This window comes from Euprymna scolopes, chromosome 27, assembly GCF_053919585.1.
Source record: "Euprymna scolopes isolate OS-2025 chromosome 27, ASM5391958v1, whole genome shotgun sequence".
Classification (NCBI taxonomy): Eukaryota; Metazoa; Mollusca; class Cephalopoda; order Sepiida; family Sepiolidae; genus Euprymna; species Euprymna scolopes.
Genome location: NC_136508.1, coordinates 873,057 through 900,310, shown reverse-complemented (window position 1 = coordinate 900,310; position 27,254 = coordinate 873,057). Strand labels below are relative to the sequence as shown.

General features: G+C 32.5%; 1 protein-coding gene across 11 annotated transcripts in view; it reads left to right on the top strand.

Annotated features, from left to right (window-relative positions):
• Positions 1–27,254, top strand: part of LOC145248787 (kin of IRRE-like protein 1) — a 2,909,730-nt gene that overhangs the window by 2,347,580 nt on the left and 534,896 nt on the right. For 4 of the 11 annotated variants that reach the window (XR_013863395.1, XM_080110430.1, XM_080110428.1 and 1 more), the window contains exon 1: positions 5,847–6,392. The exons of 5 other annotated variants lie outside the window; for them this stretch is intronic. The gene's annotated coding sequence lies outside the window, so the exon portion shown is untranslated. Of the gene's footprint in view, positions 1–5,844; positions 6,393–27,254 lie in introns of those variants that run through there. 2 more of the 11 variants (XM_080110420.1, XM_080110429.1) reach the window with 2 other exon arrangements.

Genomic DNA, 27,254 nt, shown 5'->3' with positions numbered 1-27,254 from the left:
CCTGGTGGGTGTAAATTTGAGAGAAGACATTTTGCTCTTTAATTCCGTCACAAATGTAGCTGTGGGTAAAATGTCTGTGTATGCATTAAAATATTGTCCAGGTAGTGTGACTGCTGATCCAAAAACTACCTCCGCTGGTGTGTTTTGTAAATCCTCTTTTATCGTGTTTCGGATCATTAATAGGATTAATGGTAAATTATCTGACCAGTCTGCATTGTTAAGACTCGTAGCCAAAGAAGTTTTTAGCTGTCTGTGAAAGCATTCGACGAGGCCGTTCGAACAAGGGTGATAAGCCGTTGTCTTTATGTGGGTTGTTCCCAACAATTGGTTGAACTCTGCGAAGAGTTTCGATTGAAATTGCGAGCCTCTGTCCGTTGTGAGTACTGACGGTACTCCAAAAATCGCTATCCAGTCTTTTAGTATTGTTCCAGCTACTGTCGCCGCCAATGTGTCCTTCACGGGTATGGCTGTTGGCCATCTGCTGAACCTGTCGACTATGGTGAGAATGTGGGTGTGTCCTTTTGAGTGGGGTAATGGCCCCACCAAGTCAACATGGATATTGGTAAACCTAGCATCGGGCGTACTGAAAGTGCCCAGCGGTGACTTTGTGTGCCTGTGTATTTTATTCTTTTAACAGGATGCACACGTCTTGGTCCAATTTTGAATATCTGTATTCATTTTCGGCCAAACAAAGCAGTCTGCTATTATTTTTACAGTGGCTCGTTTGCCTGGATGAGATAAATTGTGAAAATGTTGAAAAACATGTCGTCTGATGCTTGGCGGTATGTATGGACGTGGTTGTTTTTTTGCTGTATCACAATAAAATGTTGTACTAAAAGGTACGAGCATTTCCTTCAGTTGCAAAGACGTTTTCTGTTGTATGTCAGTGAGTGTCTCCTCCATCCATTAATTCCATACTCAGCGAACTGGAATTTAGCGAAGTTATTGCAGCTCGTGATAATGCGTCCGCCACGATGTTTTCTTGTCTCTTGACGTATCTGATGTCTGTGGAATATTGAGCAATATAATCAAGATGTCTGATTTCTCTTGGGCCACATTTATCTACATGTGTATGCAGTGCATATGTTAACGGTTTATGGTCAGTGTAAATACAAAAGTTTCTTCCTTCTAACAGATGTCTAAAATGTTTAATTGACAAATAAATTGCTAATAGCTCCCTTGAAAAGGTACTGTACTTTGTCTGTGTCTTGCTCAGTTTGGCTGAGAAAAACGATATAGGGGTCATTGTATCCCCTGTCAGTTGGTGTATAAATGCTCCTACAGCTATGTCTGATGCGTCTGTTGTAAGTGTAAGTTTCGATTCTTCACTGTCATATATAATTCAATTTTGTGAAATTGACTAAGGCAGTTTTAGCTTGATGGAAAGCTTTTAAAGCTGATCCTTCCAGTTTTAATTGTTGGTTTTTCGTTTTGTTCTTCAATAATGACATTAACGGTGCAAGGATTGTGGAACAGTTGGGTAAAAATCGTCTGTAATAATTAATTACACCTATGAAGCGACGAACTTGTCTAACAGACGTAGGTTGTGGAAAATTCGTAATGGCACTTACTTTTTCGGGTAATGGTGATATACCATCCTTATCGATTGAATGTCCGAGGAAATTTACTTCTTGCTGACCGAAAATACATTTGTCCAAGTTTAATTTTAAACCGTAATAGGACAGTTTTTGGAAAGCTTGTTCCAAGTGTTGTTTATGTTCGTCAAGGTTTCTACTAGCAATTAGGACATCGTCCACGTATGCGAATACGAATGGAAGGTCCCTAAAAACCTTGTCTATTAACCTTTGGAAGGTTTGACAAGCATTACTAAGTCCGAATGGCATTCTGACGAATTCGTAAAGTCCAAGGCGTGGTCAGTGCTGTTTTATGGATATCTTCTTCCGCCACCGGTATTTGGTAATATGCTTTTACTAAATCCAGTTTGGAGAATACTGTGGCATTTTGCAGTCCGATTGCGAAATCGTGAATGTGTGGAATAGGGTATCTATCCGGTACGGTTTGTGCATTTAATCTCCTGAAATCGCCACAAGGACGCCATGTTGTCGCGTCTGATTTCTGTATCATATGTAGAGGAGATGACCACGCACTTTTGGAAGGTCGGATAATTCCTTGTTGTAACATGCGTTGAAATTCGTCTTTTGCGATTTTGTACTTATCCGGCTTCAGACGTCTGGGGGTGGCGTAGACGGGTTGTCTATTCGTTTTAATATAATGCCTTGCATTATGTTTAATATTATCCGTGACTTTAAATGGCTGAGTAAGTTGTGGGTATTTTTGAAACAGCTGAGACATAATCCGTTTTGCGTCGAAAAGGGCCTGGATCTGGATAAACCACGTCTTTATATTTGTGGGATTAAAAGCTGGTATATTTAGCGTTAATGTAGCCAGAGTCTCTTCAGGTAAGGCAGAACTAATCCCAGTAGACTGGTATCTTGTGGTGATACCTTTAATTACGACTTTTGTTTGGTCAGTGTGCGATTAGTCATGTCTACCGATAGATTAAATCGTGCTAGGAAATCTGCTCCTAATATTGGTGTCGTCACGTTGGCTATGGTAAAAATCCACGAAAATGTGCGACGCAAGCCGAGGTCGGTATTTGTGTGCCATTAGCTGCTTGGAGGTGGTAAGGCTGTGAAGTAGCTTTCTGTTTACGTAGTGGTGGTATCACGCTTATTTCGGCTCCAGTGTCTATTAAGAAGTTATATCCGTGATTACTATCATAAATAAAAAATAGACGACCTTTAGTTGAAAATCCAGTGACAGTTGTCGTCACTACTGGCTGGAATGATCGTTTCCCTGGTTCTTGTTTTTAAAAGAACAAGGATAAGTGCAACGCCTCGCTTCTGTGCCGAATTTTTTGTGGTAAAAACAGATTTCATTCGCTCGTTCTCGTGTGTTGCTTCGACCTCTACTAAAACTTTGTTTTCGGTAGTTAAGGTCGTTTATTAAATGAGTAACGACGGTTTATTTGCATTAATTCCTGCAATTGATTAGTGAGATTTTCGACCGTAGTTTTTAGTTTAGCTACTTCGTCGTCTCTCGTCTGTTTTGGCTGTGCTTGTGCTGAGTTTACTTTGCGGTTCCTCAGATTTTCATGAATTCGGTCTGCCATGTCGGCGAGCTTTTCAGTGCTTGTCTCTTCCGTTGTGGGTGCCAGAATTTGTACTGTTGTGTCTGGGAGTTTATCCAGCCACAAACTTCTCATTATATTTTCGGACATTTTGTTGTCCCCTAGCAAAGATCGCATGTATTGTAAAAGTTGCGATGGTGTGCGATCTCCCAATTCTACTTGGGTGAAGAGATTGCGTAACATTGTCTCGTTTGATAAACCAGTCCGTCTCAAAATGGCCTCCTTAAATTTATTGTATGGATTATTTTCTGGCACGTTCTCCAATAAATCAGTCACCTCTTTGATGACATCTGCCGGGAGTTTTTCAACCAGATAACAATACTTGGTTCGCTGAGACATAATCCGTTTTGCGTCGAAAAGGGCCTGGATCTGGATAAACCACGTCTTTATATTGGTGGGATTAAAAGCTGGTATATTTAGCGTTAATGTAGCCAGAAGTGTTTCAGCACGGGGAGGTTCCATTTTTCTGTTTTTCATTTGAAAGTGATTTTAAAGCCTTTAGACTGTCGGTTGACTTGTTTCAAGTATGCGAAGCTTGAAATCGTGATCGAAAAAAAATGTTGCTTTTGCTAGGGTCTGTGTTTCTGAGGTCTGTTAAACTGCCGAGTGAAGTTCGAGATTGTGGTAGATCATTTTCCGAGGGGTTTTACACGCTCGTGTTCCGTTTGGATCGGCTGAATTGTAGCCGTGTGTGTTCATTACACGTTATTTATCACCAACTCGTTGTTGGGGGGGTGCCTGATGAGCAAAAGTGCTGTTTTGACGCTGAGTCATGATTTGTTTAATTTTCGATTTTATAGCGACTATCGGCATAACTCGCTAATTTGTTGTTATATTGTACTGAGATCCATGCTTCGTTTGCCGGCTTGTATCATTCCTTGAGATTCGCGTCGTCTTTTTACTTCCTTTAAGTGTTACCGTACGCATGATATAGCAAGTAGGTTAGGAAACCGTGTGTAGCTTGTAAGGAGATTCCGTTGTGCATGTAATGTTCTAAGTCGGGTCACCAACTTGTCGGATTCGTCAGGCCTTTTTAGGAACTAACTTCCTCCACAAATAAATAAAAATAAAAAGAAGACTTACATGCAAAACAAACGGAGGTTTATTCACAGAAACCAACCATTAACAAATAAAATATAATTCTCTTTATAATGAGTTCAGAAGTCCTTTTTAAGTGTTCGTATTGTAGGGGAATAAATAAGAGCACCGGATTACCGGTGTAGGGTAAGGAGTGAGGTCCCTTGAGAAAAGAAGAGGAGAGTCCGTACACATGAGGCACGGACGCAAAAAGTTCTTCTCCTAAAAGACAATGTTGGACAGGCAGAGTACAACTCTAGAATACAGTCCTCACTCCTCCCGTAAACCCCACTATTGAAGTGAGTAATCTTTTTACCTTAATGTTCTGAATTGCAGTGTTGTCATGTTTTCATGTTTGTTAATAAATTCTTGTCGTTTATACTTGTTGTACGTTTAGTAATTATTAAAGCTGGTCGGTAGTTTTGGGACTTGGAAGAACCTAAACCCGTACCAACAGTATATAAAAAAAAAGGAGAATGTCTTTTTTTGTTGAACTGTTCATATGTTAAAACACGTTAAGAGAGGCAATAGGTAATGTTCGCCTGTGAAATTGTATGAAGCGCGCGGAGCGGTGAAAATGGAAGAGTGATAGTAACACGCGTGGAACGTCCGAATGAAAATGTAGTTGAGAGAGTGATTTGATGTTTGTGTGTGCTTAAATACTATTTGGACCGGCTCCCAGCGAGCTTAAAAGGAAAAGTTTAGAAAAATGTCCTTGGAGAAATCCCATTGGACGGAAACATCACGTGGGGTGCTCTGTACTACGTCCGCTCGTTTTGAGTCGATTTAATATATAACGCCACGCCGGAATTTGCGTGGGAGTTATTTTTTATTTTTCACGCGCCAACATAATCATAATCAAACTGCGCGCCTAAATTGTATTTATTTTTATAACAATTTTTAATCCGAATCTTAACCGTGTCAACTGGCACAATGTATTGTCTCCGAGATCTTAATACACTTTTATATTTATTCACTTGTGCCAGTTTTACCTACACCTCACCCTCGTCAGAACGATTCTAACATCAATCCACCTTGTTTTGCAAATATTAATTTGTTTGCTGATTTTTGTAGAGAATTTTATCGGCATATTCTGCACTTATATATGCACATATATGTTTAATTTGTAATATATTTTAATTTCATCTTGGCTGAATACTGTTTGAATTTAATAAGTATTTAATTAATTTGTAAGAAACAAATCATACAATGATTTTATCATTTGTTTCTTACAAAACAAAATGCCTTCTTGCAAAAAATAGACATTAGGCGATAAAATTTGAGAGCGTTTTTGGAGCTAGCTGCTTCAATTCATTATATACATAAACACGGATTATTGTGAATATTCATAAAAAAGGGTTTGAAGTTAAAATCTAGTGTTTTGGGGATTTTTCTTCTTTTTTTTTTTTTTTTCGGTCTAGCGGGTTTTTGAAATCTCAATCGGCAGCACTGCTTATGGTTCCTCCCCCTCTCTCATGCAAGATAATTTTATTTTTTATAGGTTGACATGTGTTGTGCCTAACACCGATTTTCACCTGCACTTCTTTCTTTTCAGTCGAGAGTATAGTCTTTTAAATGCTATCCTCACCTTTTTTCTCTTTTTCGACCTCCCCCCGCTTTATCCTCACCTTCATAATCGCACACATCGCCCTCTTCAATTCCTCCCCGTATTAAATCGCTTATCTGCGGTTTTTCCCATCTGTTACAATTTTAAACTCCCCTACCACACACACTATTCGTTTTTACCGCTCACTCTCTTTTCGTTCTCTTTCTTTCTCCAACTTTTGAGCGCTTTTTTATTTTTTAAATATCCCCCCTCTCTCTCTCTCTCTTTCAACTACGATTCTCACTTCGACGCGATGATGTCTCTTTTTGCTTTTGCTTTTCCTTTTCTTCCAGCCTGCTATTTGAATTCCCTTGTCTCCTTTTCTTCTTTTCGGTGCCTACATTGCCCACCCCCACTCTGCTTACCTCCTGCCAAAAACAGAGTCTCTTTTCTTCATGTGTAACTCTGCTAGAAGTTAAGGTGCCATGAGACTCACTTCTAAACAACTTCAAACTAGGCAACATATAATTCTCACATGGACATGTTGGAATATATAAATGAAAAACTGGCTTACATAACATCTTTTTCAACAACTCGGAACCTAAATCGCAAGCGAATGTAAGTATAATTTTACCCTTAACTCAATCCTGGAACGAATTTTTTCAGCTGAAAATCTCGTTTGCTTTCCTTGGATGGCGCAAGATGCCTGAATAAGGTAAATGCCGATGCGAGTTCCTTGTTTTCATATACATTTTTCTACATCCTCTCTCGGAGAAGAAACCGATTGGAGGCGGTGAGGGAGTTAAAATCGAAACAAAAGAGATCTTCATCCTTTTTCTCATTACTTTTACAACAGTTTCTCAATCTTTGTCGTGGCTCCCCCTTCAAGCCAATGCGAGTTTCTTTTGCATACCCCCCCCCAACCTTTCATGCCAACTTCTTACCTCCTCTGTTTCTCATCTAGGAAAGTCGTCGTTTAGCAACAAAACAACTGCTGTTGCAATTCAAAGGAAACTAAATATTATCTTTGTGTTTATTGGCAAAATAGAATCTAGGTACAAGCAGAACTATCCTGTATGAAATCGCTTGAAAGTTGAAGAAGGAAAGTTCCTATTTTTTTGGTGGCAAAATCAGGGAGTATCCATAAAATACAACAACAAAAAAAAAAAAAATGTGGGGTTGTATTACTGTACGCATAGATTCGAAAAAGTTGTCAAAAAAACAAATATATTACAAATAAATGTTATCAAAGGCAAGATAAGTTACTTTTCTACCAAACTGGATATGTTTTTAGTGTTTTTATTTAATGTAACATGTTTATTCAGCTCGAAAAACATAGTGTTTACCGATGTCTTGGAAAATTAAAAATGGCGCCCGACTCTCTTTAACACGGTAAGTTTGGGAAAAGGAGTTAAAAATAAAAAAAATCTATCAAAATAGTGTTAGAAACAAAATAGACAAAATAGTGTTAGAAACTCGCTCGTGATATAGGCTGATAGATATTCGGTGGGTTTCTAACAGTATTTTGTATAGTTTTTTTAATTTTTAATTCCTTTTCCCAAACTTACCGTGCCAAAGAGAGTCGTGCGTGCGCCATTTTAAATGTTCCAATAGATTGGTAAACACTGTATGTTTTTTAAGCCGAATAAACATGTTACATTAAATGAAAACACTAAAAACATATCCAGTTAGGTAGAAAAGTAACTTATCTTGCCTTTGATAACATTTATTTGTTATATATTTGTTTTTGTTTTTTTTGACAACTTTTTCGAATCTATGTGTACAGTAATAAAAACCCAATAATTCTTTTATATAAATCTTTATTCCATATCTATATTTTGTGTGTTCTAAATTTTTTGTGCACCCTTTCAAATTTGAGCTGGTGGCCCCTGGAAATATGTCATGGCTCCTTGATAGATTATGATTTGTTAATATTATATTAACTGGTCATTTTATAAGTGAAATTGCTTTATTGATTAAAAGTTTTCAAGAAACAAATGTGGTAATAAGCAACCCCATTTTGGCCGCCTTCTTTATTAGAAACGGGCCGCAGCTAAAAGGGGAGGGGGAGTGGTAACTATACAACGATCTTTTCTTAATAGACATTTTGGAGAGGACAAAACTTACTGTTAATTTCAGTTTTTCTATCTTGGAAGTAATTTGTCTTAATATCTCGAAACTATATTTTGCAAAAACTAAAACTTTTTTAGTTAACACTAGTAACTAATAGACACGACTGGTGTAAATGGATTTTTGTTATTTTTCCATGAAGAAATCCACCTTCTATTCTCATGATATTCTATTTCACTTTTTTTTTTTAACTATTTTCACCCCGTTTCCATTAGACTAAAACAGAACAATAAAATCATTTAATTTGTATGATTTTTGTTGCATAATTATTGGATTTCTTTTTCTTAAGAATTTACACTATTTTTTTGTTGTTGTCTTCTGCACATTTGTCATAGTAATTGTTCAAATGTCTTAGAGCTGATTTTTCATGAAATTCTTTAAAAGGAAAAAAATGTAAAATATTTAAATTTTACATTGTTTCTTTTGAAGAATTCCTTTATGTTTTCTCCCTGCCCCGTCATGAAAAATACACTTTACATTTTAAGAATTTCAAGCAAGAGCGTGGCAAACAGTAAACATCTTAATTGACCCTATTTTCTTGGAACCACAAATAATAGAATATCACAAAATAGAAAAATGTTACTTCTTGACCACAAGAGACAAATATTTTTAGTGTGTTGGAATTTTGCTTCGTCCATATGTAATTTCAAATTATTTCGAATAAAATGAGTTTCAGCATTATTCCCCAAATAAATTGGTTTTACTTAAAATGTAAAAAGAAAACAAGCTCCATCATACACGTTCAACGCAGAAATGAAAATTCGATTGGAAAAACAATCATTGGTGTCTAACTCTGTCCCGTGGGGAGGCATTGTAAATAGGAACTTCATATTTTCTAGGGAACCGTTATCGTTACTGTTTTTTTGTTTGTTTTTGTTTTTAACTTTTTAACCATAAAATTGTAAAATGTTTTTTATCCTAAAATACCCAAACACTCCCATACAAAGAAAAAAAAAGAAAAGAAAAAATGCTTCTCTATCTTTTAACTAGAAAAACGTAAAAGATTTTACTAATTCGCTGTCACGGTGTTTGTATAATAATACCTAATTGTTTATAAAGATGATGACTATATTTTTCCTGTCGAGTTTTCATTTTAATGTTATTTTTCTTACTAAAATATAGTTCACTTAAAAACAAATTTGGAGTAATGCCAAAAAAACAAAAACAACTATTCCATTCTAAATAATTTATGTGGCTGATATAGGAAGTAAGCAGAGTTTAAATTTATTACTGGGGGACGGAGGCTTACCCGGTCGTAAAATACGCTTAAATAATTTTAGATCTCGTATTTATTATTACAGAGCCAACTAGTACTGATTTCAAACGGTTTTTTTTTGTACTTGATAACGAGTGTGGACCCTGGTCTATTTAGCCATAAAAAATTTTTTTTAAGCCAAAGAAAGTGCCAAATTGATTTTAAACTCCAAATTAATCGAGCGTGTTTTCTGTTTTGACTTTTTTCTTTGAGTAAATTTCATTCATACTTTTATTTTGTTTTTATTTTATTTTAAATTTTTATTTCAATTCATTTTAAATTCATTTTTATTTTATTTTAAATTTTTATTTTAATTCATTTTTATTTTATCCACTAAATATTTTTGTACATTTATAAGTTTTCCTATACTTTTAATATCATATCTGAGATTCGCAAATGCACACTGTTTCTTTCCTTTTTTGCAAAAAAAAAAAAAAAAAAAAAATGCTTACGCAACTATTTGAGTGCACAAAGGGCTTTGATTGTTCTCATAATTTCCTCAAAGAACGAAAAATACTTGCATCTACGATGCAATGTATGTTTGTCATCAGGAGATGACTCTCATAAAGTATTGTGACACTAAGTTAACTTTATAAGAATTTATAAAAATTGTGTATCGAACCCGTATCAAATGGATGGAAAATACTCTACGTTTTGTTATTCAGTACGTGTAACAATTTGGAGTTTATAATCAATTTGGCATTTTCTTTGGCTTTTTAACATTTCTTTTTGGCCTGAAAGTTTTTCATGGCTAAATAGACCAATGTTTGCGCAGGGTCCACACTCGTCATCCCGTTTTTGTTTGTTTGTTTTTTTAAATAATGACTTGGGTGCCATCCGCAAGAATCGAAACCAAAACATTTAGCACTCCAACCGCGCTTCTTACCGTTAACAAAAGAAATATTTAAAATACAACCACCTCAACTATGAATGAATCTGCGCATTCACAAAAGTAATAGAAATATGACGGCAAGTTAAAATAAACATTTGCATTATTATACACGTTTTTCATCCATCCAAACAAAAATTTTACTCGTAATAAACCAGCCTTGATGTCTGAATACTATTTCCTGTTAATTTCAGTGTTATGTGAACAGTTAAGAGTTTATCTATTAAATATTTTCAGACAGAAACACATGGATATACAAGTTAGAAAAGTATTTCATCCAAGGCATGAAAATGTTTTACTATACGCTTTAAAAATAAAGGTACAAAATTCAATTTGAAATTTATTTATCTTCAAAGTGCACTTTTATAAATTTTACAAAGTAACGTACAAAAATTTAATTTAAATTGAATCCAAAAATTACCTTGGATTTATTTTATGTAATGTACATTCTGTTGCACTTTAAAAAAAAATCATTGAAAATGTTACATCTATATCATTAATTGCTAGATGTTTTTAAATTGCAACAAAATGTACATTACATAAAATAAATCCAAGGTAATTTTTTGATTCATTTAAATAGTTTATAGCATAGATTTCTTGTAGTCTTACTGGATTCCAGGACAAGAATTCATCTGGTCTGGTGGAGTATCTAGCTTCATGTTGTTAATTGGTGTAACATCACTTGGCGAATGTGTAGCATTCCTTGTAAAAGCCGGTATAAAAAAAGCGAAACTCGAATTGAATCCCTGGCCCACGGCCAGTGGTCTCTAGAAAGCGATGTAACGTTTGGTCAATGTCGGCTTACCGTCGTCATATCAAACGGTTGCTTTCATTTCAAGACGAGCCACTTCCCTAATAAACGGGGAAGTTGTTTTTCCCCAAAGTTAGGTAAAACAAATAAACCGGGTTATTGACCTCATTAAAAACTGTCCCGCATAAAATGTTAACTGCTGAATAGCTTTTGCTTACGTCGTCGTCGTCGTCGTTGTAACGCTCGCACAAAATTTTAACTCCACGATTTCCACTTGACGTCATTTAGTACGGGCACCTGTCAATTCTCTTCTTAATTAAATGAATTCAAACTTCTTTCAGTAAGCCAGTCTTGCTGGCCGAGCGGTTAACGTGTCATGTTTTTTTCACATTTTATTTTCCAACTTCGCCTCAGAGCTTCGGGTTCGATTCTAACTAATTACTAAAACTTTTTTTTTACCCCCCCCCATCCCCCGTGTTTCTTTTTGATTTAAGAGCACACACACCTGATAACACCTGGGCAACGCCGGATACCCCCGCTCGTCTATAAATATAAAAGTGAAAGTGTGTGTGTGTGCGTTTTCGTGTATGTCCAAGAAAAGCTTTTTTTCCGAGAACCGCTTTTTTTCTTGGACATACACGAAAACGTCGCCTCACAATTTTTTAAAACTTTTTATATCGCGCCTAAATGATAATATCTACGAGTAAACAACCAGGGTCGCCTGTCTATTTAATTTACCCGACTTTCAAAAGATAAATATTCAACAATTTTCGATCATCGCATGTGCATTCTCAAAGTTGACGTCATTAACTCGCCAAAAACGGGCACCTGCCGTTAAACGTCGCAAGTTTTTTTTCACACTTTATTATTTTCCAACTGTGTGTCAAGGCTTTATTTTTTTTTTAAAACAAACACCCGGGACACCCGGCCAATGATTTTTCTTTTCATTTACCCAAAAACACACACACCTACAAACACCCGGGCAACGCCCCCCCTCCTGGCTAGTATATATATATATATATATATAAAAGGTAAAACGCGCACGAGAGTTTGTGTATGTCCGCAAAAGGCTTTTCAGATCGGAGTTCCATTGTCATTTAAATTCTGAGAAGTTTTCCTATACTTCCGAGATCATAATATCTGAGATTCGCAAATGGACACTGTTTCTTTCCTATATTTTAAAAAAAAATTCCCACCGTGCCGTCAGCTCGAGTGTTTGTTTGTCTTTTTCGTATAATAAGGCGAAGCTATTTTAATGCAAACGACAGAAATCAGGAAGCTTACCTGGACCCTGGTCAGGTTTAAAAGCGGCATTTAATAAAGCGGGAAACTTATCTGGCCCTCAGCCAGGTTTAAAAGCAACGTTCATTTCTGCACACGCGTAGCGACTCTTATCATTCTTAAGTTAATTACCAACTCATTGAATTCACTGTCCTCTTTGGCCTAATGGTTAGCGAGGAAAACTAATTACCCACCTCTCTATCTTTTTTTTTTATTTTAACCACGTGGAAGCCATTCTTAACATCACTTCGTTCTTGAGTCAGTATCCTCCACCTAGGAAATGTTGGGTACTCCCCGCTAGTAAATAATAGATAATACATGCAGCAATAAGTAAAATGATAATATATATACATATATATGTATGCAATAATGCATATATACGATAGCGTCCAAAACTAAGGGACAAAATTTTAAAACCTAGTATTTGTTAGAAATAAGAAGTATGAAAAGCTGAAATTTTGACAACATGTTAAAGTCGTTATCATCCATAATAACATGCTAAAATTAGAATCATTTGCAAAGGATAGAAAAAGAATTATAACAATTATTTATTTATTTTCAAAATAGAAATGTGAAAAAGTAAGGGACAAAAAATGTAAACAGTATGCTATATTCAAATTTTTTGATTTCCTCTAAAGAATAAGTCTTAGACAGTTGTAAACGTTGCATCAGCCGTCACCATGGCATTATTAAGTTTGATTGTTGAGTGTTTTCATACACTTTTTGTACAATTTAATAGAATTTTTGTCTCTGGTCTTATAACTTTGATAATGTGTAAAAAGCCTAATTTAATAAAAATGTAAATTTTAAAAATAAACCTTTGGAATGTAGCTTTTTGTTTACATAGATTGTAGTATTAGTAGCCTTAAGTCGGAAGAGTTTAAAATCTATCCTTAAAAAAAGTTTCTTTTAAAGATTTTTAAGTGGTCTTAAATCTTTGATCAGCGGTGTATATCTGTATATGTATTCATGTGTATATATATATATATATATATATATATATAGTCATCCACATACAGGTCCTGGATATGACCTTAAACTACATCCGATGGTGAGGCCCCAGCTTGCGGGCTTTGGGGAGTGTGGAGCCCCCCTTTAATTGCCATTGCTCCCCAGTCCACTCTGACCCAGAGTGGTAGTACCTTTTAGGGTCCCAACTATGGGTTAAATAGAAAAGGACTTAAAAAAAACAAATATACTCTATTAAAAATTGTTCTTCAAAATCACTGGATTCGGCATTAAATAACCTGAAAAGGGTTGATATGCCGTAAAACAAAAACAACCAACATCCACATACAGTACTGTTTCGCTGTTTCACAGCTCATCAGTGCTGCTAGACAAGCAACTACCTCAAGCCAGGATCGAAACCCAACCGCCCAAACAACATATAATTACCATTTTTGCTATATATATATATATATATATATATATATATATATATATATATATATATATACATTATATGGAAAAATGCGCGCATGAAAAGTAATATTCTTAAGATTTTATTAAACCTGGAAAAGTAAAGGACAAGAAATTCAACCTGGAAAAGTAAAGAACAAGATATTCTAGTAAAGTAAAAAATAAGAATTTTTTAGACTTAAAATATTGCAGCTAAAAATAAAATTTGAATATTGATAAATATTTGATTTATTATTTGCATATGTTGTTGTTTATTGTTGAGTTAGAAAGGGTGTCAGTCGCTGGATTGAACTTATTTCCCCCCTATTATTTGCATATATTTCTGTAGTGAAAATTGTTTGAATAAAATTAATTCATTAGTTAGTTAGTTAGTAGATGGAATTAATAATTTTATAATTTACATAAAAATGAATTAAATGATCCTAATTATGATATAATAAAATGATTAATTTTTATGTAAATTATAAAATTATTAATTACAGAGAAACTGTACTTGAGGAAGAAACTCCAGAAGGTACAAAGACTTGCTTGTTTAATGACTTCTTCAGCATATCCGAGCACACCTACTGGAGCATTGGAGATGCTGTTGAATATCCCTCCGATTAAAGAATTCCTGGAAGTGATGTCGGTTTAAATAGTTAATCGAAAAGAGAGGATGATTTTAGAAAATATCGGCAAAAAAGGGACCCCTCTCAGTTTGGGAATTAATGTTTTTGTCAATGTTTCGATATTTGTCGTCCGAAGGTTGAGCGTCAAAATGATACCGATCTCGTGAAAATCTGTTGCCTCTGTCAAAAGTTTTAGGCAGACATAGAAACATACATACATACATACAGGTGAGATTTATATGATAGATTATATTTGGCCCAATATATGGTAATGATTTTAATAGCTAAAAAAAAAAGACTTGTGCGCCACCACCGAGAATCAAAACCAAAACGTATATCTTATAATTTACTTTTTCTTTTCACGTTAATGCTTGAGCTATAAATATATGTTTTCTGCAAGACTCAAAATTAAAATATGAACCAATAGCTATTACGTTATGCATGCATATTTGTAATGCTCTTGTTCGACCATCACCTAACAAATTCAATTTTATTTAATTTTCCCACTTCGTACCAATTTTCCTTGCCTAAAAGCTAAATTAAAAGTTCCATGTGGGTTCGAATACCATTCGAACCCACATGGAACTTATATATATATTAAGTTTCATATATAAAGTTTCATATCTATAGATCAAAAATTGACAGAGGAGTTTGGTAGTAGGAAAAAATTTTAAACAAATATATATATACACATACATAAATATATATAGAAAGAGGTTTGAGTTTACTATATCCCTTTTACACAAATATTACGTAAGTATAAATCATGTAGAATATCTGTATGAATATAATTACACATAATAGTTAACTAAAGATGATCATCTCATAAGAAAACCGAAAAACTAATTAAAATGAATGTTAAAAAGAATATGCAAATTAGCTAGATCTGTTGCAGATAAATGCAATTCTATGACTCATATATAAAAGAATTGTATTTTCTTCTCATCTCATATATGGGCCATTCCATGTCAATTCACCAGGCCATTACATCCACCGGCACCGAATTACTTGAAATTTAGCACAAATATTCCCCTTCATGAGTTAGGAAAATTTGCCAAATTATTTGGTCCTAAACCTTACCGTTCGAATTTTAGGGGTTGTAAAATTTGCATATTTTGCTTCTAAATTTATGCTGCGAAACATCACAGAATTTCAGTATTTTATAAAATTTAAAAAAAAAATACTTCCACATATTCAATATTTCTGAAATTTGGTAGGAAGGGTATTTAGGGACTGTAGAATCCAAATATTTAATTATTTTAACCCCATACCTGGTAAAAAAAAAATTTTCCCACCCAAAAGCATGTCCCCCAAGTCATAAATTTTTTTTACCTATGTAGCTTACGGTCAGTCTAGAGAAAATATGTTCTCTTCAATTTTCATAATATTTTTTTGTATAGCATCTACTATGACTGTTTAAGTTCTCCAAAAAAATTGTGAGTGTTTCTAGCCTACTTTAGAAGACATTGTCCTGTGAAATTTATCTTTTTTTTTTTTTTCAATGTACATGCGGTAATTCAGTGAAAGATTGATAAAGACAATCATCCTAATGCTTGCAAACTCCTCAAATGTTCATATTGTGCTAAGTAATTTCTTAAACTATTTAATAAGATAGTCTTTGTTGATATAAAAAGAAAATAATTTAAATATAGTTTGCAGATATTGCATTTTGTATGGTATGGATAGATTGTCTTCAACAAGTGATAAACATTGACTCATACATTAGGATCAACATTTTATAGAGTTTTTGTAGATGGCATTAAACATTGTTTAAACATAAGATATCTGATAGGTAATAATTGTAATAAATTTAGAATTCGGCCAACCGTGAACTGAATGACCCTCCTTTGACCCACACTGGAACTTGCCTCTGGCACCTAAAATATTTATTAGTCATTTTTCTTACAGTATCCAAAGAGAAAGGTGACATTTTCCTACTTGGATTTTTTTTATACTAGCGCAGAGAATAATTGAAGTAGTTTTTTTTTTTTTTTTTTTTTTTTTTTCCCAGATGAATTGTTCTATTTGTACTGAGCTAACAGTTGAAACAATTACTAATTTATTCCATGATAAACAGGTTGGATTAATTTCAGTGGATCATTTGGATGCAATGGATGTAAATATTATTGCCTATAGGGCAGGGCAGGACTTGATGAGGATAAAATACAGACTATTTCTGACCATCACAAGTAGACCTTGTTAACTAAGTATGAGTGGCTTGAAAAGAGTTGTTGCAATCCGTTTAAAAATCATAAGAAACAGATTAAAGGCAGTTTGAAAGCAATTTCTTTGAAGTTGGCATATAAAACAAAGGCTTATCCCAGGCAAGAAACTCTGTTCTAATTGCCGAATACCAATCAGCAAACTTCTTGATGAAAAACAAAGGTGTGTATCGGATGAGGAAATGCAAGAGCTTGATGCAAGTACTTCAACAGAAACACGATATACATCAGTGAATGTTTCTCTGCTATTGGAATTTCCCCAATGAAAACAAAAGGGCTTCATGACTCTGGAAAGGCTCGTTTAGGTTAGAGAAAACTTTGTTCTGCAATCAGTAGGTCATTAAACATTGACTGAGCTGTTATGTGATGAACCTTTAAAATTAAAAAAAAATGAGATTTTAGATAAAGCTAAGTGCTTTGATAAAATGATAGAGGTTTTTGCAGCAAAAGTGAAGACTGTGGAATCCACTAAAATGAAAATACAAGTCTTGACACTTGCCCCTACCAATTGATCACACAAAAATTCATGAATGTATTTGGTGTTTCAGAACACATTGTACGTAGTGCTTGCAAATTGTGTTTGGAAAGTGGTATTTTAGCTGTGCATGAACAAAAAAGATGCAAGTCTTTGCCTGTTGATATTGCACAGTTAGTGCAAGCATTTTATCAAGATGATGAGTACACTCGATTGATGCCAGGAAGGAAAGACTATGTTAGTATTAAACGTAATTTACATCAGCAGAAGAAACTCATATTGTGCAACCTAAATGAGTTCTTCAGAGCATTCAAGGAACAGAACCTGACAGTATCTTTAGGGTTTTCAAAATTTTGTAGTCATAGATCAAAATGGTGTGTCCTTGCTGGTAGCACAGGTACACACACTGTATGCACTATCCACCAAAACATCAAACTATTACTGGAACTACTGAATGTACCATATCAAGATCTCTTGAAATATATTGTCTGCAATAAAAGTAATAGACAGTGTATGATTCATATGTGCCCAAATTGTCCTAAATCATCACAGAAGCTGGAAAAATTTCTTTGACACCCTTGAAGAATGTATTGGTAATGAAAACTTTATTGCTTGGCTAAGTCACAATCCTGATATTTAAAGCAAAAAAAAAAGATATTAGTGATCGCAAAGTTTTATTGCTTGCGGATTTTGCTGAAAATTACAAATTTGTTGTTCAAAATGAGATCCAGAGTTTTCATTGGAGTACCTCTCAATGTAATTTACACCCAGGGGTACTCTATTTTAAGCTTGAAAACACAATGTAAAGTCAATGTTTTTGTATTATATCGAGTTTCAACTCCCATGATGTAACATTTGTTTATATGGTATGGAAAAACATTATCGAGGTGATCAAGGTTAATTTGCCAAATGTGAAAAGTATTGAATATTCTACAGATGGTTGTGCAGCACAATACAAGAATTATAAGAACTTTGCCAATTTATGCAACCATCAAAAAGATTTTGGACTTGATGCAAAAATAGAGCTTCTTTGCAACTAGTCATGGTAAACAACCATGTGATGGCATAGGTAGGACAGTGAAAAGGATGGTAGCAAAAGAAAGTCTACGAAGACCAAATTCCAAACAAATCCTTTCAAAAGAAACTGTTTGAATACTGCAAATCTACAATTGAAGGAATCAAATTCACTTTGATTAAAAAGGGTGAAGTTGAGGAAGCAAGAAGTCTCACTATTAGATGTGAAAATGTATTCACAGTTCCAGGGACAAGAAGTTTTCATCAATTTATTCCATTCAACAGAGATAAAATAGCCATGAAACAATGTTGTGGAGATGAAAACTATGAATTGATATGTGACTTCTTTATTGGGGTTGTTGTTTCAGAATATGATTGTTGCAGGTATGACAGTAACGTTTGGACTGGCATGGTCCTAGAAATTAATATGGAAAATAAGGACTTGCTGATTAAGTTCATGCATCCAGCTCTTCCATTACATTCATTTTATTGGAAAGAGGATTTTAAGGATATATGCTTTGCGCCATTAGCAAATATTTTGTGCACTATTGATGTCCCTACAATACTAAATGGTAGAGTTTATCATTTGTCAAAGTGGATAAATTATCTGTGCAAAAAATTGTATACAAAACAATTTAATCTATGTACACAACAAAATTTGGTGCACAACATAGTTTAAAATTTGTATATTATCATCACTTCTAAATGAAAAAAAAAGTTTTAAATTAATGAAAATAACTTTTTGAAAACTTGTAAAAAAATATAAAGAATTTTTAAAGTGATGAAAGCATTTCTTATGGATAAAAAAATATATGTTTAGTGCCAATTACAAATAAAGTTTTAAAAATTCACATGCATTTAAAACAACAGCAAAAAAAATCAAATTGTTGTTTCATGAAAATAATGAAATAATTTTTTTTTTTTAAATTCAATCAAAAATAATTTCTTTTAAATTAATGTTTAATGTCATCTACAAAAACTATAAAATGCTGATCCTAATGTATGAGTCAATGTTTATCACTTGTTAAAGACAATCTATCCATACCATACAAAATGCAATATCTGCAAACTATATTTAAATTATTTTCTTTTTATATCAACAAAGACTATCTTATTGAATAGTTTAAGAAATTACTTAGCACAATATGAACATTTGAGGAGTTTGGGAGCATTAGGATGATTGTCTTTATCAATCTTTCACTGAATTACCGCATGTACATTGAAAAAAAAAAGATAAATTTCACAGGACAATATCTTCTAAAGTAGGCTAGAAACACTCACAAATTTTTTGGAGAACTTAAACAGTCATAGTAGATGCTATACAAAAAAATATTATGAAAATTGAAGAGAACATATTTTCTCTAGACTGACCGTAAGCTACATAGGTAAAAAAAATTATGATTTGGGGGACATGCTTTTAGGTGAGCAAAATGTTTTTTCTACCAGGTATGGGGTTAAAATAATTAAATATTTGGATTCTACAGTCCCTAAATACCCTTCCTACCAAATTTCAGAAACATTGAATATGTGGAAGTATTTTTTTTTTAATTTTATAAAACACTGAAATTCTGTGACGTTTCACAGCATAAATTTAGAAGCAAAATATGCAAATTTTACACCACCCTAAAATCCAAACGGTAAGGTTTAGGACCAAATAATTTGGCAAATTTTCCTAACTGATGAAGGGGAATATTTGTGCCAAATTTCAAGTAATTCGGTGTCGGTGGGTGCAGATTTAAATTTTTTACATGGAATGACCCATACAATATTTTCTTTGCAGAAATTCCCCTCTAGATCAAGGTTTCTAACAACAGATACCACATACAAATTTATTATGTCTAGACTATTAGCCACTATCTTCTGTAACTTTAAAACCCCATTTTAGACATATTTAGTCATTATATTAATATTCTATATTACATCCTAGGAGCAGCAGCATCGAAATTGCAACCATATTTAGAGGAAGTAGTTTCTATTTTTCCCTCTAAATAATAAGTATTCTTACCACTCCCGGTCATGACTTGGAGCTATTCTGCATTTGGGACAAATATGGGGTTTCACCTTTCGTAACTGGATCATAAACTCATTGAAATAACAATCTTTCCATTGAAATGTACCATTCAAATACTCTATTTATACCTGCACGATCTACTGGATTATCTCGCTGTATATTTTCTTAATTCTCTCTCTCTCTCTCTCTCTCTCTCTCTCTCTCTCTCTCTTCCTCTTCAAGGACAAAAAACAAACATATCTTCTCTTGTTTGCTCACTCACCTAACAATCTACGATTTTCGTAAACAAATTTTTCATCTTTCATAGTTTTATGAAAGCTGAAAAAAATAAAATTCAGTAGAGCAAAAAAAAGTTAATGATAAAAATCTTGAAAAAAATAAAAACTGTACTTACATCTAACAATTTACGGTTAAAAATAAAACATTCAAGTTTTCTTGAAAAATAAAATTAGTGATAAATAATTTTGCAAAACACAAACATTGAAAATATATAAACAAAACATTTGTATTCAATCACTATACAGTAGGTTCTTGTTGTTTTTATTTAATGTATTTCTATTTTTTCCGGTTTGTTTGTTTTGAATTTAGTCTGCGTCTGTTGTTACGCTTGGCTTAATCCGATGATTGCCGGTCATGCCTAATCCATGATTGACGGGATATCCCAAGAATCTGGATCAAATTCTGCAAGATTACCTGTTTAGATATTTTCCATTTTTTTCAACTTCTCTCCTACCGACACTGCCAACTATTTTAATCATTTTTGCAGGTGAGTATGCTGACAACGATTATCACAGTTAAATCTTGGGAATTATTCTCCCCCCCCCTCAAATAAAACGTGGGGAGTGTCTACTCTGAAAGCCGTTCTTTACATGGGGATGTTGGGGTGTCTATTCTGAATGCCGTTCTTAAGATAGGGAGGTTGGTAGTGTCTATTCCGAAAGCCATTCTTAAAACGGAAAGTTTGGGATGTCTATTCTAAACACCGTTCTTAACATGACAATACTCAAAGAAGTAAAGTGAAAAAAGTCGTAACTATTTTGTTTTCCACATTAGAAACAGACGGCATAAAAATGGATTTTACTTGAATATTATTGGTGGGAGAGTTGTAAAGAAGGGGAAGATTTGAACAACAAACAGAAACAGCAAGGACTGCTACCACTGACGTTGATGATGCTAAACAGTCCGTATACAGTGAGAATCCCTAACATCTAAAACTTCTGTTTTTACTTTCTATTATTATGCGAATGGACCATTTGTCATACTTTTATTAAATCATACTGCTTTACGCATTCCCTTAATTGCTTTTCTATAATTCAACCAGTACCTGCATGTATTCACCCCATACTTTTTTGTAAGTGGGAGCAGGCTTCCACCGGATGACACCAGGTGCTATTAGTTTTAAATAAATAGAAAAAAGAGTATTTAATATAGATATCAATACACAAATAAACCCAAATTTATAGTAGTATAAGTGTATCTATCTGTATATATGTGTATATGTAAATATAAGTATGTGTGTGTGTATGAGCGCGTGTGTGTATATGTGTGCATATGTATGTATACATATGTGTGTATATGTATATATGTATGTATATGTATGTTAATATGTATGTATATATATGTATATATATATATTTTAAGACAGGCCTCGTATATATACATATATATATATATATATGTATATATATACGAGGCCTGTCTTAAAAGTATCTGACCTTAAGCTAGAAAAAATATTTCACATACCTGATGGGGTTTGGACCCTAATTCTCTTCAAATTAGGCCCTTGTGCTTGCGCTGATCATTCCACTGCTAGAAACACCTCTGGAAGTCTTCTTTTGGAATGGTGTTCATCTACACCGTCACATTCCGCATTATCTTTTCTCTACTCTCAAAACGGGATACTTTTAGTGGTATCTTCAATTTTGGAACCAGAATAGCAAGGAGCCATGTCTGGAGAGTAGGGAGGTTGGTGAACAACTGGAATTCCATGTTTGGCAAAGAAATGCTGAATCAAATGGGATGGATGTGTGGGGGCGTTGTCGTTGTGCAGTTGCCAAATTTTTGCAGTCCACATGTCTGGTCTTTTGTGGCGAACTGCGTCACAGAGACGCTGGAGAACATCTTGATAGTACTCCTTTATAACTGTTTGTCCTTCCGGTGTGTATTTATGATGCACAATTCTACGGATATCAAAAAGACAGTCAGCATCGCCTTGATTTTGCTTCGCTCCTGTCGTGGTTTTTGGCCTTGGAGATTCAGGATGCTTCCATTACGACAACATCCATGATTCATCTCTAGTTATAACGACTTTTGGTTGTTTCCAAAATTGAAGATGCCACTGAAAGGATGCCATTTTAAGAGTAGAGAAGAGATAATGTGGAACGTGACGGCAGAGATGAACACCATTCTAAAAGAAGACTTCCAGAGGTGTTTCTAGCAGTGCAAAGATCGTTGGGCTAAGTGTGTGCTAGAAATTGTCTGAGTAATTTGGTAGAGCTACCAAATTACTCGGACAATTTCTGGTCTAAACATTTGAAATTTTCCATTAAGGGTATTCAGAGATAGGGCAAGCTTTTTAATCGGTTAGGGTGATGAGACTAAACCTGCAAAAAATTAAACACTTTAAGTCATATTCCGATAAGTCAGATAGACGGAAATCATTGCAGTGTTTATTTACCACGGACGCAAAGGTTAGGTAATCATCGTCGTCGCTTTTTTGCAGGTTCAAGGAGCGTAGAATTCGGGCCGAACAGTTCAGATAAAAGTTTGACCACTTCCGAAAATTCCAATTCATTCGTCTTCCTGAGGAAAATATAATCCACAAACTTACTATGTTCTGTGGTCCCTAATTTCCTCAAAAGTAGGCGAACTTTCTTAGCGTTGCTCCACTCTTGACAATCCAGGGTGAATAGGTCCTCGTATTTCCGATAAAAAGTGCCAAACGTTCCATCCAACTCCGGTTGGTAGTTGAACGTTTCTATAGCATTCCATATTGTACTTTGGGAAAAAGCAAAACTGTAGTCCCGTTCTATCGAATATTTTTAACAATAACTCTTCTTGTCTCTATTGTTGAAGTAACATTCTCTCCTCCAACGCTTGTTGCCTATTTTGAAATTGTAACTGGAGCTGTTTATCATGTTCTTTAAAATTTTCCTCAGCTTTCTGCTGCTGGTTTATCTAGCTGTATTAATAATATATATGGGAATTCTTTCTAGCATCCGCTTGGCACAATGGCCAGGCGGTGAGTGCCCTACCGAAAAGGCCTCTTCTCTTTTTTTCCTCTCTCTTTCTCTCCCTGCTCTCTTCTCTGTATATTTCTTCGCCCTTTCTTTACTTTATTCTCCATTACCTAGCAACCCGCACGGGTCGATGGGTCTCTGATCAAATGACCTGGTCATCGGTCACGTGAGCAGGATGTTTTCCTTCTTTTGACACGATAACAAGAAACGTTCTTATTTTTTATTATTTATCTATTTTCGAAAGAGTGCCACATGCAAGTGGAGAAGGAAAAAAACAGAGTTATGCAAAGTTTGTGTCAAGAATTGTCTAAAGTTCCGACTTTTTTTGGCTTTCACTTTAATAAGAACGTGAATTTATAAGGTAAATTTATTCGACATAATATGATTCAACTCAAAAAAATAAATAAAAACTAACGTGAATTAAGATTTAAGTTAAGGTGTTATTGTGGACCCTCACCCCTTTTAAAAAAACCTTCTTAAACTTTGTGACATATTTCCATTCTATGGAGGTCAGGCGCGAACGAACACCCCATAATTTTATTATACCATATTTCTTCAAACTGAAACATAATTATCAAAGTATACTTACGCAAATAGATATGAAAAGTCTTTATTAAAGTTTGTGCCATATTTTATGGAGTACATGCGCGAACACAGACCCCACAATTTCATTATATCATCCCTATTTAAGTTGAAACATACTTATCAAAGTATTCTTATGTACGTCTATATCAAAAACCCTTGTAAACGTTTTTTTTTTTTCATTTTTATTTCCATACTTTGGGGCCAGGCGCGAACGCAAACACCACAATTTTTATGACCCATGTGCCAGATCAAACATACCCATTCCTGATCCTCGATACATCTATCATTATATATAATCAGTTTTTTTAAAAACAGTCACATATATAGCAGCTTATTCGTGATCACACACACACAAACCCACATACACGGACACACACACACACATGTTCAGCTTTATATTATAGATATATGAATATTTATGTATATATATGAATATATATGTATACGAATATATCTGTATACATATGTATATGTATATAAATATGTATGTATACATATGTATGTATATATATATGTATGGTCTGCAGTTTAATTTGTTGCTGGCTATCTTGCTCTTGCTTGTTGCTGGATCTGAACATTTTGAACCAAGAGAGAGACTTACCTGTCGTACAAAGCTAAGACTCTGTAACATCATCTTTGTATAGATACTCCCTCAGACATTTGGGCTCATGGATTTTAAATGTCTGAGGGAGTGGCACTCGTCTGACAAGACGTTGCAATCATCATATATATGTATATGTATATATATGTATATGTTTATATGTATATATGTATAAATATATGTATATATAAATGTATATATATGTGTATATATATGTATAAAGATATGTATGTATGTATATATATGTGTATATAGATATGTATGTATATATATATATATATGTGTATATAGATATGTATGTATATATATATGTGTATATAGATATGTATGTATATATATATGTGTATATAGATATGTATGTATATATATATGTGTATATAGATATGTATGTATATATATGTGTATATAGATATGTATGTACATATATATGTATATAGATACGTATGTATATATATGCATGTATATATATATGTATAAATATGCACGTATATATATATATGTATAAATATGCATGTATATATATGTATAAATATGCATGTATATATATGTATAAATATGCATGTATATATATATGTATAAATATGCATGTATATATATATATGTATAAATATGCATGTATATATATATGTATAAATATGCATGCATATATATATGTATAAATATGCATGTATATATATGTATAAATATGCATGTATATATATATGTGTAAATATGCATGTATATATATATGTGTAAATATGCATGTATATACGTGTAAATACGCATGTATATAAATGTGTAAATATGCATGTATATATATGTATATATGCATGTATATATATATATGTATACATGCGTGTATATATATGCATATATGCATGTATATATATATGTATATATGCGTGTATATATATGCATATATGCATGTATATATATATGTATATATGCGTGTATATATATGCATATATGCATGTATATATATATATGTATATATGTATATATGCATGTATATGTGTGTATATATGTATATATGCATGTATATATATATATGGATATATATGTATATATATATATATATGGATATATATGTATATATGCATGTATATATATATGGATATATATGTATATATGCATGTATATATATATGTATATATATGTATATATGCATGTATATATATATGGATATATATGTATATATGCATGTATATATATATATGGATATATATGTATATATGCATGTATATATATATGTATATATCCATGTATATATATATATATGGATATATATGTATATATGCATGTATATATATATATATGGATATATATGTATATATGCATGTATATATATATGGATATATATGTATATATGCATGTATATATATATATGGATATATATGTATATATGCATGTATATATATATATGGATATATATGTATATATGCATGTATATATATATATGGATATATATGTATATATGCATGTATATATATATATGGATATATATGTATATTATCATGTATATATATATATGGATATATATGTATATATGCATGTATATATATATGGATATATATGTATATATGCATGTATATATGTATATATGCATGTATATATATATGGATATATATGTATATATGCATGTATATATGTATATATGCATGTATATATATATATGGATATATATGTATATATGCATGTATATATATATATATATGGATATATATGTATATATGCATGTATATATATATATGGATATATATGTATATATGCATGTATATATATATATGGATATATATGTATATATGCATGTATATATATATGGATATATATGTATATATGCATGTATATATATATGGATATATATGTATATATGCATGTATATATATATGGATATATATGTATATATGCATGTATATATATATATATATGGATATATATGTATATATGCATGTATATATATATGGATATATATGTATATATGCATGCATATATATATGGATATATATGTATATATGCATGTATATATATATATATGGATATATATGTATATATGCAAGTATATATATATGGATATATATGTATATATGCAAGTATATATGGATATATATGTATATATGCAAGTATATATGGATATATATGTATATATGCAAGTATATATGGATATATATGTATATATGCAAGTATATATATATATGGATATATATGTATATATGCAAGTATATATATATGGATATATATGTATATATGCAAGTATATATATATGAATATATATGTATATATGCAAGTATATATATATATATGGATATATATGTATATATGCAAGTATATATATATAGATATATATGTATATATGCAAGTATATATATATGGATATATATGTATATATGCAAGTATATATATATGGATATATATGTATATATGCAAGTATATATATATATGGATATATATGTATATATGCAGGTATATATATATATATAAATATATATGGATATATATGTATATATGAAAGTATATATATATATATATGTATATATAGGTATATATGCATGTATATATATATGTATATATGCATGTATATATATATGTATATATGCATGTATATATTTATGTATATATGCATGTATATATACATGTACATATATGTATATATGCATGTATATATATGTATATATGCATGTATATATATATGTATATATGCATGTATATATATGTATATATTCATGTATATATATATGTACATATCCATGTATGTATATATGTATATATGCATGTATATATGTATATATATATGCATATATATATGTATATATATATATGCATGTATATATATATATATTCATGTATATATATATGTATATATGCATGTATATATATATGTATATATGCATGTATATATATGTGTATATATATGTATATATATGTATTTATACATGTATATATATGTAGGTATATGTATGTATATATATATATATTGATTTATATGTATATATACATGTATATATATGTATATATATGCATATG